The following is a 6,280-nucleotide window of genomic DNA, read 5'->3' as shown; positions in this document are numbered from 1 at the left end:
TGAACAAAAACCCCAAAACTGGGTCGGCTGTTCAACGACGGTTATAAAAATATAAAATATCTTCGTCTAGTGTTTGGTTTCCTTTAATGTAGGAAGATTGAGTGAATGTTTTGTTTCCTCTTGGTCGGGAATCGAAACAGTCATTTCGTTCTTGTTTTTTATTTCAGAATACAGTTGTTTTGGACAGCTACTAAATTTATGCCGATTGCTCTTCGATTTTTGCTCATACAAACAATTTCTTCGATTTGCATTGTAATTCCCCTAAACTTAATTTATTCATAAGTCATTAACAATACAAAGTGCCATAACTTTTAAATTCTGATTTAAAAATACATAAATTTATTACTCCATTTTTGTTTTCTTTACAATTCTACAAAATTACTTAAATAATAAGTTACAACTCTACAAATCTGCTTACTTAATGCAAAAATTCTATTTTAATTTTGGAATATCTAGCATCTCGATAATAATTAGAGAAAGAATTTGTGAGTGTGTGTCTGTCTGTGGGCATGTGTGTCTTCTTTCACAACTCCAGAACCATTAGATCCATCGTCCTGAAATTAGGATAGCGGCTGTAGGAGCCAATTTTAATCCTCAATCCTAAAATTCTTAAGAAATTTTCAGTTAGATCGTTCGGGAGAGACATGAGAAAAATGGAATTTTCTGATTGGCTTAGTATTTAGTTTATATTTTTAATTGAATTTAGAGCCTGACTAAAGCAGGGGCATACGGGACAGTTGCCCCGGGCCCCCACATCAGTGGGAATCCCTAAATCTAATGGAAAGGTTATTTTAAGTTTCCTTCCTTATTTAACTTTTTTTTTAAACAAAATATAAGTTAAAAGTAAAATCCGTCAGCTTTATGTTAGCTTCTTCATTAATCTATCATATGAGCACAGTCTATATTTCATGAATCCATGGCTTTCTAGGGCGGAATTCAGCTAAATTTTCACAATTACGATAGAAAAATATGGGCAATCAGAAGCCTGTATTTTTACGTATCGCAAAATGCGATATGTTTTCCAAAATACAGGCTTCTGATTGGCTTAATTGAGCCATAGTCATTGCGAAAATTTAGCTGAATTCAGCCCTAATGTCAGCAAGGATATGAAGCTTTCGCAGCTAGATGACAACATTAACAATCAAAAAACTGTATTCAGCATGATGGACATAGAATTGTCAGAAAATCAATAAATTGGACGGAACGATATTTCGCCTGGGGGGGGGACTTAATGAGCTATTTTAGGTTCTAGTCAGTTTTCTTCTTATCTATAATGAAGTGAAAAATGTACATACCTCTATAAAGTTCAATTCTTCTTTACTCAAGTAGTGAAGCAGACGGGGGGGGGCAGCAATTAGGCTAAGTTGGGCCCTGAGTGAACTCCAGCCAGTTCTATTTGTGAAGCCAGCCAGTTCCATTTGTAACATCGTTGATGGTTGGTAGCTTCTATCTCTCTAGAATAAAAAAAAGGAGCTTATTGCACATTTTCAATAATAATTCACTTGTTATATCAGATAAACTAAATGATTAACGTAAACGCTGTGCAGCATGCGCGGACTACTTCTTCTAAATGGAAACTCTAAAGTAGTCAGAAACCGAGTGTTTATTTTGTTAATAGTTATGCTTTTAAAATATGTTTCTATGAAACAAAATAAGTTAAAATCAAAGCTAATTGAAATAAAATAGAATAAGCTATGCACCGAAAAAAAATTATTGAGAAACGGTCGTTGATTTATAGTTCGATCACCCAGGAGTTGGCACTTGGCTCCGTCTTCATCACGTGGTATTAGACGATTAATATTTTACTTGGGAGAAGGCTGTGAACAATTCTGAAGAAGGTTGCTATTTGACGATCGCATGACAAAAATATTTATTTATTTAGCAATCTTTATAAACATTTTTTAAACCTTAAATATTTTATACATTTGATGATATTTTTCTCCTTTGAGTGAATAGTTTGTTCTTTTTGAGTCATTTTGATGCAATATATTTAATTGGCTAGAATAACGAAATGTATAATACCAGATGATAATGCGAAGTAAGTGATTGAAAAATAATTCACTGCTTGCGCTTTGCGATCATTAAGGATTGTCTCAATTTCAAGCGCGGATACGTTTCTTCTCTTGCTACTGCGATAAAATGGACTCTACGTCCGAAAGAGGTGGAGCCAAGTGCCAACTCCTGGTGAACGAAGTATAGAAGAAACTAAAAAAAATCGTGATATTATTATTAACGTCAGTGATGATTAATTAAATTTGGTATTATGGTAACTGGTGTAGTTTTAATAGGTAGCAAAAATGCTAATATAGGTACAGTGTATTTTATTAGTCTGTTTGGTACCCATTAAAACTACGTTAAAACTGTGCAGTTTTATAATAGATACTGACTATGGAAAGGGATATTTTACGGTTCCTCGAAAGTGATACTCAGTGGAGAAAATTGCTCGATTATCGTGAATTTTAACTTTAAATTATTATCCTTCATAAAACGTTGACAACCAGTACATTGATCAACTTTTTAATGGGTGAGTTAATTAAAAAATTTGTAGGCTAGTAATTTTCTACTATAGCTAACGCTTTGGCTATTACTTTTAATTGGCGCGGCTTCAAACCAAACGATTTCGGTTGGATAAAGGTTTTATTTTAGGGTGCGGGGGTAGCTAAATTTTTTTAAACAAAAAATAAGCAACTTTGGTGCACTCAAAATTTTTTAAGAACTTAAAAAAAATATAATTAGGATCTGTTTACTACTAAAAAAATTTTCTTCCTATATTCAAAGTTCATATATACATTAAAACAAATGCAAAATAATTTTCATAGACATTACATGATCGTGATAAAACAGCTAGTTTTTGATAAAGAACTCTTTTCTTGATTATATTAGCCACCATAAAAACAATTTATACACAATTTTTTATATATATTCAATATTGAGTGACTCATTTTATTTTTCAAATTAATAATTGCTTTATTTAATAATGTAAATAAAATAATTCAAAATTAATTAGTTTAACTATTGTTTAAAAAGGTTATCGAGTGTACTTTTGGATTTAATAGTTATTTGCAAAAGCATATTTCATTTCAGTTTCTCAAAACATAAACTATATTAATATTATTGATCATACCCAATTTATAAAGATATGTAGAGATCTGAGCAAACTAAGAAGACTTTAATAAATTCATATTACAAATATAAACTAATTAATGGATCCTAATAATTTTTTCATTGAAATTTGTTACTTGGTTCAGTATTTCTTGAATAAAATGATTAAAAAAATGTAAATAATTTTTAAATGTATATGCAATGAGTATTGAAGCTATAAACATGTTTGTGGGAAGTAAATTATTATATGGTCCCTACACACATAATATTTAACCAAATTCAACAAAAAAGTTGTAATTGCCTTATTACGATAACTGGTTATCCAAAACGTCAAATGTTTTTGCTTTCTGAATTGACTCTGTTAAACGCCACATCATTTCAAATCACGGGTTGCAAAATCTGTCTCAATTGATGTTTGTCGTCGGATTGATTTTCATATCCTGCCTTATGTACGCGTTTCAAGACGTCACAAAATACTTTTCCTTCTTCAGAACTCATATTTAAACTAAAAATCACTGTCAAGCCAGTCAATATACGTTAATAATAAAAAAATATATAAAACATACTTTAAAATTATTATTATGTAAATACATTAAAAATGCCTGCTAGTGAAAATAAAAAGAAACACAGCAGCGGTCGCCATAGCAACGCATGCAATGACAACGCATGCGCACTGTTTACTATTACTCTTGAACACAGTTGAAAAGTGAGTGGACGCCATCATATCCAAAACAAGACCCATTTTGCCAATGAGTAAAAACTGAGATAATTAAAGTATTTATTTCAATTGTTTTTAAATCAAATCATTAAGAGATGAATGAAAGTTTTTTTGGAATGACAAGTCTGAATAACATAAGATTTTTAGTTACATTTAAAGTAGTGAAAGGCCCTCACTTTTTTTTTTTTTTAGATCTTGCCTTCAAATACTATTAAGTTTTTTCATAAAACAAACTAAGAGCATTGAAAATTTTAAAAGTGATAATACAATAATAAAAAGTAATAAGTAAAAAAAAGTAATACATTGCAATAAAAGTGTTTAAAAAATTATGCAATTATTAGATGGTCCCTCAGGTACAAAATCTTACGATAAAAATCTCAACTAACTCTTATCTTTATCAAATTAAATGAATACAAAAGAAATGTTAATTTTGAGGAGATGAAGTTTTGTGGTTCTCAACTGTTCCGGGGACCCGCATGAAAATACACAATTAGGTATTGATCCCCAAGTCAAGTTATGGGTACTGATCTATGAAGAGAAGAGTACAAGAAGCCCATTAGCTTGCCAGTGACAAAGACGATGGCGCTTCGACCAGAATGAAATTAACAAGACAAATAAAACTTTCCTTGCTTTAAGGGGGGAAAAACAATTTGGTAATGTTTAGTTGGTCCCCGTGATCAGCATATATTTAAAAAAAAATTTCGGTTTGATTTCAAAGGACGGAAAGAGAAGCCTGAAGTAACGAATGTCTTGCAAAGTGCAGCACATGAGAGTGCAAGAATCCTTCACACTCAATCCAGCTCAGTATACGCTCAAACGGTCCTGTGAGCTGTATGGAAGAATTTTTTCGGGTTTTCTGCGGTAAAACTCTCTAGCACTAATGTTTATCTGCAAGGTACTTTTGATAATAACAAATACATATGTTACTAATTTAAGGTAACGGAAGCGCTGTGTTTCAAAAAAAAAAAAANCTGTGTTTAAAAAAAGAAAAAAAAACTATGTAATTTTTAATTGAATATGCATTTTTTTTTATTATTATTATTTTAATATGAGTGATATTTTCACATTTTATTAGAAGAAAAAAACATTAATTATTTCCTTTTTCGCATTTTGCGAATCATCATCACATTAAAGAAAAAAAATCGTGGAATCCGTAGCAGTGACTACCGAAATAAAGATCGAAGACTGGGTTAACCAAATGCGTGTACCGTTTCGAGATTCGGTTGTTGTAATAAATACTGTTGTATTAACTATATCGGATTTTAAAAACAATGTGGAAATCAATAGCTATAACTGCTAAAAAAAATCGATGTAATCATCGCTTTAAATAATCAAATTGGAGTTTCTCGTACTGATTGTAATACATCGGGATATTTAAAAACCATGTGAAAATCAATACCAATAACTGCCGAAAATACAATCGAAACACTATGAGCCATGGTGGTTCAGGGGATAGAGCGGTCGCCTTCCAATGAGGTGAACCGGGCTCAAATCCCCGCAATGGGTTATTGAAAATAATTCCGCACCCGGCTAACATCGACCACAGTGCTGACGAAAAATATCCTCAGTGATCATGGGTTGAAGTCCCCTTGCCGTCTGGCTAACCGTGGGACGTTTTCATGGATTTCTTTTTCCTGTAACGCTAATGCGAGTTAGTTCTATCAAAAAGTCCTCCATGAAGACAAATTTCTTTCAAGACTTAATCCAGGAGTTCCCTTGTCTTCTGGATCGGGTGATAAATTACAGGTCAACGGAGTTGAACATGGGTCATTGTAAAGCCGAAAATTGGGTCGGCTGTACAAAGACTATTATAAAATCGAAACGCCATGTGGATTTACGATACTATAAGCGTAAATTAAGAGCGTTAAAAAGTGATTATTTAAAAGGGCGATTGGAATTTTAAGTGCAGAATTAATATTAACTGATGAATAACCGTAATTTTTAAAACCCCAAGGAAAAATGGTAGCACTAGCAATTAAAATCTGAATCAGCTGATTATTCAGGGTTTTATTAGCAATAACTGCCGAAAAAACAATGAAATAATCACATTAAAAGTAAATAAGTGCAATAAAACTTGTAAAAGTAAATAAGGGTAATAATATACGGATAAGTAAATAAGTGCATTAAAAAAACATCTAGATTTTTTTTAAATGACGTGAAAATTCGTAGCAATAATTAACGAATGAATGATTGAAACACTGCATGGATTAACGAATATCGGCGCAAACCGAGTGTGTCAGTGATTTCTAGGATCTGCGATTCGAACTTCACGTGCTGTAATAATATCAATACTAAAAATGAAAAAAAAAACACTAGAATATCATAATAACTAAGCTGTAAAAAACACCTAAATTTTTAAAGAAAAGTAGAAATTCGTAGCTATAATGTCGAAAAGAGTGATCAAAACATTACATATATTTATGAGGGAATCGTTGCGAGTTGTGAGCGATGATTAAGTCA

Source organism: Parasteatoda tepidariorum, unplaced genomic scaffold, assembly GCF_043381705.1.
Source record: "Parasteatoda tepidariorum isolate YZ-2023 unplaced genomic scaffold, CAS_Ptep_4.0 HiC_scaffold_57485, whole genome shotgun sequence".
In the NCBI taxonomy this organism is placed as follows: domain Eukaryota; kingdom Metazoa; phylum Arthropoda; class Arachnida; order Araneae; family Theridiidae; genus Parasteatoda; species Parasteatoda tepidariorum.
This window is presented reverse-complemented; position numbering follows the sequence as displayed.